Source organism: Aquarana catesbeiana, linkage group LG12 (genome assembly GCF_042186555.1).
Source record: "Aquarana catesbeiana isolate 2022-GZ linkage group LG12, ASM4218655v1, whole genome shotgun sequence".
NCBI lineage: Eukaryota > Metazoa > Chordata > Amphibia > Anura > Ranidae > Aquarana > Aquarana catesbeiana.
This window is the reverse complement of record NC_133335.1, coordinates 16,841,616-16,853,654: the sequence shown is the minus strand read 5'-3', so window position 1 is coordinate 16,853,654 and position 12,039 is coordinate 16,841,616. Positions and strand designations below refer to the sequence as shown.

Sequence of the window (12,039 nt, the reverse complement as noted above, 5' to 3'; positions counted from 1 at the left end):
AGGATATCTTAAAACCTGTTTGTACCAAAACAAGCTACCCTTAAAGTGAACCTGGCAGTCATTTTCTGTCCTGTTACAATAAACAGCAAAAGTATCTTTTTTTTTTTTTTTTTTAGAAAATCTCCACCTTTTATTAATAAAAAGCAAAACTTGAACATCAGTTAGTTTTTCTGGGCTGAGATGATGTCATCACCCTGTAAGAAGCATTTGCAAAAAAATTCAAATAAAAAAAATAATAATATAGCGTATGTAACTGTGACACGAGTCATAATTAAATGTTATTAAAAGTGACCTTCCCTTTCCAATCTGCAGCCGCTGTAACTTTCTGTAAAATGCAATATGGCCACCTGGAGGCGTTCTGTACACAGAAGGTATACAGACCCCCCCCCCCCCCCCCCCCCTCTCCAGAAATGTAATTTCCTGCTTGTGTGATTGGCTCACTGTTTTTCCCAGAATTCTGCACCAAGATATAAATTCGATTTTGAGCATCCCCTGCAACACAAGTGTCATTTTTGGTGAGATACTCTCAAAGGGGAAAAAAAAGTAGATATTTGCCAGCACACCTTGGGTCGACACAAAGTAGCGTCCAAACTGAGTATTTATTGCATGATATTTGGACGCTACTTTGTGTCGATCCGTGGTGTGCTGGCAAATATCTACTTTGTGACTTGAACCAGTATCCAGCTGGTTGTTGCTGCAGAACCCAAACTTTGAGAGTTTATCCAGGAACATGTGCAATGGGAATATGAAGCACTACTCTCAAAGGGAAATCACATCTCAAGGGATGCAGACCCTCCAGCATTCCTAATTAGAGCCCTGCAGGTGCAGCAGCTGATTGATAATTATAAAATCACTCCCATTCACATTCACTCGGCACAAGGACACAGACAAACAAACAGCTATTTCTTTAGAATAACAAAAGGTAGAAATCTGCAACAAAGTTGGTTAAATAGATCACCCAGAGGGGAATGTTTTTTTCTAAACAAAAGTGGAGTTCCATCTTTAAGGCCCCTTTCCCACTTCTGCGGCTTGTCCTGCGACTTGGGACTGCAAAGTCGCATGACAAGTCATACCCCATGATTTCCAATGGACTACTTTTCCAGGGGCTACTTTGAAGTTCCTGCGTCTTGAAGTTGCACAGATATGAATGGTACTCATTGGAAATCATGGGGTACGACCTGTCATGCGACTTTGCAGTGCCAAGTCGCACTAGTGGAAACGTAGCCCAAGCAGCTGTTCATAAGCTCCAGTCCCGTGACTTTTCCAGGGCTGTGATGATGTCTGCTGTAGTTAAGAGGAAGTATCTCCTCAGTCACCTCTTCCTCAGTGACAAAAGTGCTACATTGCAACTTTGTAGCAAGTCATAAGGTAAGAAGCTGCAGCAGTAGGTTGATCTGTTTCTGACATTTGTAAACACAGCCAAGAACTGTACAGGCACCAGGATTTATATGACTGTCATCTCTGAGCTAGCATCCCTGTCTAGGAAGTAGATGGTGGCCTAGGATGATGCCTGAACAACAATGGTGCTGCCCCTCTAGAGTAAAAAGCAGATGAAGGCACTGTCAGGGGGAGTACTGTAATCTTTGTAAGAGGTAAAAAAATACCAGTAGGTGTTACGCTGACGCATTACTTCATATACAGCTGTGGGCAAACATTTTGAGAATGACACAAATATAAATTTTCATAGTCTGCTGCCTCAGTTTTTATGATGCCAATTTGCATATACTCCAGAATGTTATGAAGATTAATGAGATGAATTGCAATAAATTGTGAAGTCCCTCTTTGCCATGAAAATGAACTTAATCCCATAAAAAAACATTTCCATTGCATTTGCGAAGAAGGCTTCAGGGCACCCAAGAAAGTCCAGCAAGCGCCAGGACCATCTCTACAGATGATTCAGCTGCGGGATTGGCACACACACCAGTGCAGAGCTTTCTCAGGAATGACAGCAGGCAGGTGTGAGGACAATAGGCACACACAGTGAGTAGAAGACTTTTGGAGGATGCCCTGGTGTCAAGAAGGGCAGCAAAGAAGCCACTTCTCTCCAGGAAAAACATCAGGGACAGACTGATATTCTACAAAAGGTACAAGGATTGGACTGCTGAGGACTGGGGTAAAGTCATTTTCACTGATGAAACCCCTTTCCGATTGTTTTGGGCATCCGTAAAAAGGTCTGGAGGTCAATGTGTCATGCCAACAGTAAAGCATCCTGAGACCATTCATGTGTGGTGTTGTTTCTCAGCCAAGGGAGTGGGCTCACTCACAATTTTGCCTAAGAACACAGCCATGAATAAAGAATGGTACAAAAACATCCTCCAAGAGCAACTTCTCCCAACCATCCAAGAACAGTTTGGTGAGGAACAATGTCTTTTCTAGCATGATGAAGCACCTTCCCATATGGCAAAAGTGGTCATTAAGTGGCTTGAGGAACAAAACGTCAAAATTTTGGGTCCATGGCCATGAAACTCCCCAGACATTAATCCCATTGAGAACTTGTGGTCAATCCTCAAGAGACGGGTGAACAAAAAAACCCCCACAAATTCTGACAAACTCCAAGCATTGATTATGCAAGAATGGGCTACCATCAGTCAGGATGTGGCTCAGAAGTTGACTGACAGCATGCCAGGACGAATTGCAGAGGTCTTGAAAAAGAAGGATCAAAACTGCAAATATTGACTCTTTGCATAAACCTAATGTAATTGTCAATAAAAGCCTTTGACACTTATGAAATGCTTGTAATTATACATCATTATACCATAGTAATAACATCTGGCAAAAAGACATAAAAACACTGAAGCAGCAGACTTTGGGAAAATTATTATTTGTGTCATTCTCAACATTTTTGGCTGCGGCTATACATATGATATCTAAAATACATATATTGATGCTAGGCCATTCACACTCATGCGCTGTGGCAACGCAAGCTAAAAATAATGAATTAATGGGCATTACCACAAGGAATGGCACTATATGCAGTGTATTGTGGTGCCATTTTTTTACGAATGGCACCCCAACGCATTGTACAATAGTGTATAATGCACAACACACCACATATACCATATATTGTGGTCTATTGCATTGCATGTGGAAATACGGGGTAATTTAGGAAAGAACGATCACAGGTCAATTGGCTTCAGTATAAATCACACAAATAGGAAACATAAGAGAAATACAAAGGCACTGAATTTCGAAAAGAGCCAACTTCCCTAAACTACGAGCCATGCTAGAAGATATTAGTTGGGATAAAATCTTAGGAACAAAGAACACGGAGGAGAGATGGGTTTGCTTTTAGAGCATATTAACTAAGGGCATTAGCCAGTGCATCCCATTGGGAAATACATTTAAAAGAGCAAATAAAAGTCCTGGGTGGTTTAACTCCAATGTAAAAATGCATATAAAAGCAAAGGAGAAGCCCTTAAAAAATACAAGGCTGAGGGATCATCACCAGCATTCAAACTTTACAAAGAATGCAACAAAAAATGTAAGGGTGCAATTAAAGCGGCTAAAATAGAACACGAAAGACACATAGCGGAGAGCAAAAAAAATCATAGTATATAAACAGTAAAAGAGGGAGGACAGACCATATTGTCCCCATAAAGAATGAGGAAGGGAATATGGTTACAAAAGGATGGTGAGATGGCAAAGATATTAAATTTATTCTTCTCCTCAGTCTTCACGAGGGAATCGGGGGGCTTCAGTAACCAAATCTGCAGTGTTTATCCTCATGACATGTCACAGGAAGCACCCTCATCGCTAACAGAGGAGAGAATTTGAAATAGACTTGAAAAACGTAACATTAATAAGTCACCGGGACCAGATGGCTTGGGGAACTCAGTCAAGTAATTGCCAGACCATTGTTCCTAATTTTTAGTCTATTGTATGGAACCGTACCAGCTGATTGGAGAAAAGCCAGTGTAGCACTGATATTTAAAATTAGAAGAAAAGAGGTTTAACCTTAAACTGTGTAGAGGGTTCTTTGCTGTAAGAGCGGCAAAGTTGTGGAATTCTCTTCCACAGGCATCGATAGTTTAAAAAAAATTATTAAATAAGCACCTGAACGACCACAACATACAGGGATATACAATGTAATACTGACATATAATCACACACGTAGGTTGGACTTGATGGATTTGTGTCTTTTTTCAACCTCCCTACTATGTAACTAAGTGACTGGCCTCAGGTGATACAAAGAGATAAAACAAATCCTCCTACAAGTTGTACCTGTTTATCAGTGCTGGAACAAGGTAATCTAGAGCCCAGGGTGAACATGCCAAACAACGCACCCCCCCCCCGCCCAAGATGTATGAACTTTATGTGTCACCAAAAATCCCCCCACAAAAACGCTGAGCACTAATCTGCAAGGTTAACCTCTAAGCAAAATTCCCCCCTCCTCCTAGTACAATTCCCCCTCCATTGATAGCACAAATCTTTGCCATAGCCCCCCCACCCCCCACCAAAAAAAAAAATTCAGTCCTCCTAGCACAAATCCTCTACCCCTAAAATTTCCCCTACTAGTACACATCTCCCCCCACTTCCAATCTCCCCTCCCAGTATAAATTCTCCCCAAATACCCCCCCCCTACCCTCCTAGCACAAATCTTCTTCCCCCATCCCGCCTCCCAACACAAATCCCCCTAAATAACCACTCTTAGCATTCCCCCCAATTTTCCCAACTAGAACAATACTAAACCCCATGCAGCCCCCAAATTCCCCCTTCCAACACAAATGCCCTCCCCCAAATTTATTTGTGGTGCCCCCACCTCACATGATACCAAAGTGTCCAGGGCAGTTTCCCCTCCTGCCCACCCCTTGTTCTGGCTCTGCTGTTTATCTGCAGCCCTCTCTTCTCTACAGCCATTCAAAATCCACAATTTACACATCATTTCTCAGCTCTAGGAGGCAGGGGGTGGGGATCTGATGCCACACACTGCACTACACAGCGCAGAAAGCTGAATGTAATCTGAGACCCGAGTGGAGGGGATGGACACACCCCCTTATACACAGTCTCATAGGAAAACATGCCCAGCTGAGGCTGTCAATCACAGGCTGTATGCTGGAACCATCCTCCCCCATCCTCCAAGATTCCGTGGTGTGGGCATAACCTATCAGGAAAAAATAGGCTCTGTCAGTAAATATTCCATGTTTTGTTAGCAAAAAAAAGTCATCAGGTGTTGGCAACACTGACCAGAGGTGGGTGGGGCCATCCCCAGGGATCTTTGGTGCCCCCATAAAATGTTAGAGACTCATGCAGATAGCAGAGGAAGGAGGCAGCAGACAGAAATCACACTAGGTGCTTTGGATTGAGGCAAGTACACACTATAGAAGGATATGCTTGGTTCATTTTCTTCATTTCCCAGGTTTACAACCAATTTGAGGAACCCCTAGCAACCTCTGGAGGAACCCTAAGGTTTCAGAGGACCCTGGCTGAGAAAGGCTGTTAGGCATCTCATACTCATTGACAACAAGCTATGGTTCCCCCTTGATGGTCCATGTAGACAGAGCCTTACTGCAGACATCCATCATGGCTATCTAATGTGGAAAGCATCGAGACAGACAGGAAAGCCACAAGTGTGATAAAGTCATTTGTCCTATCGGAGGAACAATTATATTACAGCATTATATCCAGGTTATTGCAGCTGACTGTCTGCCAGCTCTGGCCTGCACAGCTTGGAAAGACATCGTACAAGAGATGAAAGATTCTGTGGGGTGGGGGACCTAGCGCCAAACCCTGCGCGGGATGTGCTGCAGCATGAACCAGACGGATCTTGGCCAGGACCTCTCTGCAGCCCCGAACAGGTTACAGCAACATCTACCCCGAGAAACATTTGTTTCTGATTTTACAAAGCACAAAAAAAAAAAAAATCTAAACAACAACAGAGTTCAAATTCTGATTCCATATAAAGTACCAGTTATGGTGAGTTTACATTTTTCAGAGCGAGCGGTGCCGAAAATATTTAGAGCGGGGAGATGTGGATGCAGATGTCAAGAACAAATAAATAATTACAAGACATTCCAGGCACAGCTAAAGAAACGGTTTACTAAAGGGCAAGCGTGACTAGAATTAACAAATATCCAGAACCAAAACTTTTCCCTTTTTTAAAAAATTTTGCCTAGAGTGACAATAGTGACGGAGGCTGAATTTCTCCGGCACAGACACAGACATCAAGGAAAACCTGACAAGGGTTCTAATCCTTCCATGCTGCATCCAGACCCCAAAAAAACCCCAAAAAAGCGTTTTGGCTTTAAGGCCCGTACACACGATACGAAAATCAGATGGGAAAATTCGTACGACGAGCTGTCTGCCGATTTTCGGATCGTTAGTACGGTACTTTCGACAGCAGATTTCACTTTTTCGTCAGACAAAAGCTGGATGTGCAGACTATAAAATTTTTGTCTGATTTTCATTTCATCAGTATGGTTTTCGTACGAAACAAATTGTAAGAGCAAGTCTACGCATGCTCAGAAACTAAAGAATACATACAAAACTACTCAACACGTTACGTCACTTCTGACGTTATATTCTGATGTACGAAAATTTTCGAATTGTTAGTAACCTCTTCACTTTCGACATGAGACTAGCATGCCACAAAAAATGGTCATTCGGTCATCCAAAAATCGAAGCGTGTGTATGAGGCTTTACAGACAATTTAGGATATTTTTAGATTAAGAAAGGAACAGTATATTTCAAATGGTAACCAAAAACATACGGTGGTATATGGACCTTACTTAGCCTAGATGGGCCATTCTCAGCCAGGGTTCCTCTAGAAGTTACTAGGGGTTCCTTGAGTTGTGGTTAATTGTGCTTCCATTTGATGCTGCCAGTTCCAGGGCCAGCTGCATGACACCAAAGATCTTTTTAGCTGTCTGTAAGACATTCTTCCCACTGATCACCAATGCAGGGGGGCATTCTTCCCACTGTTTACCAATGTAAGGGACATTCTTCCCAATGGCCACCAATGTGAAGGGCATTGTTCCACTGGTCACCAATGTAAAGGACACTCTTCCCACTGACCACCAATGTAAGGAGCGTTCTTCCCACTGATCACCAATGTAAGGAGCATTCTTTTCACTGACCACCAATGTAAGGTACATTCTTATCACTGAGCACCAATTTAAGGGTCATTCTTCCCACTGATCACCTATGTAAGGGACATTCTTCCCACTGACCACCAATGTAAGGAACATTCTTCTCAGTGATCACCAATGTAAGGAACATTCTTCCCACTGATCACCAATGTAAGGAGCATTCTTCTCACTGATCACCAATGTAAGGAGCATTCTTCTCACTGATCACCAATGTAAGGAGCATTCTTCTCACTGATCACCAATGTAAGGAACATTCTTCCCACTGATCACCTATGTAAGGGACATTCTTCCCACTGACCACCAATGTAAGGAACATTCTTCCCACTGATCACCAATGTAAGGAGCATTCTTCTCACTGATCACCAATGTAAGGAACATTCTTCTCACTGATCACCAATGTAAGGAGCATTCTTCCCACTGATCACCAATGTAAGGAACATTCTTCTCACTGATCACCAATGTAAGGAACATTCTTCCCACTGATCACCTATGTAAGGGACATTCTTCCCACTGACCACCAATGTAAGGAACATTCTTCTCACTGATCACCAATGTAAGGAGCATTCTTCTCACTGATCACCAATGTAAGGAGCATTCTTCTCACTGATCACCAATGTAAGGAACATTCTTCCCACTGATCACTAATGTAAGGAACATTCTTCCCACCGATCATCAATGTAAGGAACATTCTTCCCACCGATCATCAATGTAAGGAACATTCTTCCCACCGATCATCAATGTAAGGAACATTCTTCCAACTGATCACCAATGTAAGGAACATTCTTCTCACTGATCACCAATGTAAGGAGCATTCTTCTCACTGATCACCAATGTAAGGAACATTCTTCTCACTGATCACCAATGTAAGGAGCATTCTTCTCACTGATCACCAATGTAAGGAACATTCTTCTCACTGATCACCAATGTAAGGAGCATTCTTCTCACTGATCACCAATGTAAGGAACATTCTTCCCACTGATCACTAATGTAAGGAACATTCTTCTCACTGATCACCAATGTAAGGAACATTCTTCTCACTGATCACCAATGTAAGGAACATTCTTCCCACTGATCACTAATGTAAGGAGCATTCTTCCCACTGATCACCAATGAAAGGAGCATTTTTTTCACTGACCACCAATGTAGGGGACATTCTTCCCACTGATCACCAATGTAAGGAACATTCTTCCCACTGATCACTAATGTAAGAAGCATTCTTCTCACTGATCACCAATGAAAGGAGCATTTTTTTCACTGACCACCAATGTAGGGGACATTCTTCCCACTGATCACCAATGTAAGGGACAATCTTCCCACTGATCACTAATGTAAGGAGCATTCTTCCCACTGACAACCAATTGAAAAGACATTCTTCTCCCTGACCACCAATCTAAGGAGCATTCTTCCCACTGATCACCAATGTAAGCAACATTCTTCTCACTGATCACCAATGTAAGGGACATTCCCACTGATCGTCAATGTAGGGAGCATTCTTATGACTGATGACTAAAAACACAGCAAAAATAGGGGTACTTTTCACGTACTAGGACACGATTATGTCCAACCGTTATCAGCTAAAATTCAATTTATTTCATAGAAAATGTTCTAAAAATCCACTTCTTGGAGGGTTATACAAGTTTAAAAATATATTTATATAGGACTGTGTAACATGAAAGAAACTCCTTCTGGCTCATAGATACTAATTATTCTATTAACAGATATCTTGGCATCCATAATATGAATACAAAACAAACCCGATTACAGCGCACACATACAAAAATGACATCTATCCTGCAAGGTCAGTTAAAAACACCTGAACATATTCGAAAATACGGGGGATTGGTCACACTATATATGGTCATATAGTGCTAAGCTCACTTACTGCGACAAAGTACCCCAAATTAGTGGGTCCTACCCTAGTAATAGAATGAAAGAACCTGTGTCTCAACCATGGGAGATAAACTCCTCTATGTGGGAGAACTGAAGGGATTCCTCCTATGCAATGGTGGCCACTAATAAGAGATAATGAAGAGGGGGAGGGGTGCTCCAGTTTATCTCCCATGGTTGAGACACAGTTCTTTCATTCTATTACTAGGGTAGGACCCACTAATTCGGGGGTACTTTGTCGCAGTGATTGGGCTTAGCACTATATGACCATATAGTGTGACCAAACCCCCGTATTTTTGAATACGTTCAGGTTTTTTTAACTAGCCTTGCAGGATAAATGTCATTTTTGTATGTGTGCTAGAGCTGCACAATTAATCGTCAAGAATCGTTATCGTGATTAATCATCAAGAATCGTTATCGCGATCTTGCTAAAGTGTTTCACAATTCTTTCTATGCAAAGAATTCTCTCTGCTCTTCTGAAGCCACAGCGCTCAAACCAAAGGAAGAGAAAAACCGGGCAGTCTGCCAAGAAACAAACCATTCTTTATCAGTTGAACTTAAGTATAAACATTGTAACAATTTGTCAAAGGAATAGACTTCCTGTGTAAGTGAAAAAAGTTTAACCACTTAAACACTAAACCTTTTTCTGACATTTGTTGGTTTCAAGTTAAAATCATTTTTTTTTGCTAGAAAATTACTTAGAGCCCCCAAACATATATATATATATATATATATATATATATATATATATATATATATATATATATATATATATTTTTAGTAGACACCTTAGAGAATAAAATTATGGTTGTTGCAATATTTTATGTCTCACTGTATTTGCGCAGCGGTCTTTGAAATGCAATTTTTTTGGAAAAAATTACTTTAATGAATTTAAAAAAAAAAAAATCTAACAAGTAAGGTTAGCCCATTTTTTTTTGTATAATGTGAAAGATTTTATGGTGCGAGAATCGTGATCTTTTTATTCTAAGCAAAAAAATCGTGATTCTCATTTTGGCCAGAATCGTGCAGCTCTAATGTGTGCGCCGTAATCTGTTTTGTACTGTTTTTGGTCTTATAGCAGAACCATCTTTTGAATGTAAAGCATTTTAGGGTGTGCCCCCCAAGTATGTTTTTGCATAATACGAATACATCACATGGTGTGGATAGCGTTATAGAGCCCAACTCTACTAGTTTCTTCACTTCCTCAGGAATAGATATGGAATCTGTGTAATATAAAGTTACTGTAAATGACACTATCACCATCAATGCATATAGAAGAACATCTGTAATGTGGATGGGAGATCCTTGGGGAGGCATACTGGAGGATAATTGCATCTGATGTGTCATATTGTGAGTATTGTCCAAATCAAAGAAAAAGCGTTCATCCATTAATCTAAACATTGACCACAAACAAAGCCATATTCCCAAACGGAATACTACATTTCAAATAGCTAAGTCATATAAAATGTAAGATGCAGTGCACCCGGAAAGTATTGACAGTGCTTCACTTTTTCCACATTTTGTTATCTTACAGACTTATTCCAAAATGGATTAACCACTTAAAGGACCAAGTCTATTTCTGATAATTGTTGTTAGTAGTTAAAATCAGTATTTGTTGCTAGAAAATTACTTAGAACCCTCAAACATTTTATATATATATATATATATATATATATATATATATATATATATATATAAATCTATTTTGGTAGAGACCCTAAAGAATAAAATGGAGATCATTGCAATACTTTATGTCACAGCACGTCTTACAAACGCATTTTTTTGGAAAAAATACACCCAGATCTCTGCTGGAATTCAGGTTCGATCAGGACCATAGGAAGAAGTATTTCAGGCTAGAAGAAGGTATTGATATGAAGGCTCTGGTGACCCAGGCGTTCATGTTTTTACCAGTAGAAATGAGCGAGGATGGGACTTGGCCAGCAATGGCCTCTCCACTTAAAGGATGGCGACCATACAAGGTTTCATTAGTTTATTCCCCTGGAAATGGTTGGCTAGGGCTGCCCAAACTAGCCACTAGTCATTAAAAAATTCTGTTGTGAAGTTTCAAAATATGCAAAGTTGCTTTTACCCAACAGCCACCATTTCATGCATGACAGGTGGCTTCACCATCAGAGATAGACAGAAATAAGGATTTCTAATTGGTATCATGTGGTATATTAAGGGAGAGAGAGATTCAAAGCCAGGCAAAGCAACAAGACCCTTCCTTTGTTGCACCATTAGCTACCAGGGGAGAAGAAAATACCCACATTTCCAGGTGAGAGTAACATGTGATGGGACTGGTCACATGAGGGTGGGGAAGAGTCCTCAGCCCTGTGCAACCTCAGCGTTTTATCAAGGTTACTGTGAGGACTTGGATCACCTGTTGGTGGCACTATGATTGCCTGGGCGGAGGGTTGTAGCTCTGGTGTCCACCAGCGGGTGTCTCCCAGCAGCCAGCAGATCCAGTAATCAGTTTCCACCTTATGTTGGATGGATATTCAAGTCCTCAGCTACTGGTGCCTCTTGTTCCAGTGTTTTGCTCCTGCCTGACTCTGTTAGCCATAGATCTGATCTTGCTCCTACTATGTACCCTGTACTCTTGTTGCCTCTTTCCTGCTCCTCTTGTATCTGATCCCAGTTTTGGTTCCCTCTTCCTATCTTCTCCCTGCACCAGCAGCTTTTCCAGCCTTTCGGTGTTCCTCATTGTGTATATAATGTATATAGTTAGTTGTAGTTAGGCTGTTTGTTAGTTATTAGCAGGGCTGGGGCAGGAGGGGTGGCTGCCCTGGGCAATGTGGTATCATGTGAGGTGGGGGGGAGGGATTGTGTTGGGAGGGGGAATTTGGGGAGCAGCAGGGGGTAGTTCTAGGAGGGTAAATTTGTGTGTGTGTGTGCTAGGAAAGGTGATTTGGGGGATTTGTCTTGGGAGGGGGGGAGAGGATTTGTGCTAGAAGAGGTGAGATGGTAGAGGGGGAAGGGGGTTTGGGCTAGGAGGGGAAATAGTTTTGAGGGGGATTTGTGCTAGTAGGGATGATTGGAGGTATTTGTGCTAGGAGGGGAAATTGGC

General features: G+C 41.5%; 1 protein-coding gene across 3 annotated transcripts in view; it reads right to left on the bottom strand.

The window, feature by feature from the left end:
• The window catches only part of RIPOR3 (RIPOR family member 3), a 194,614-nt gene that overhangs the window by 118,418 nt on the left and 64,157 nt on the right, over positions 1-12,039 (bottom strand). The window lies entirely within an intron of this gene.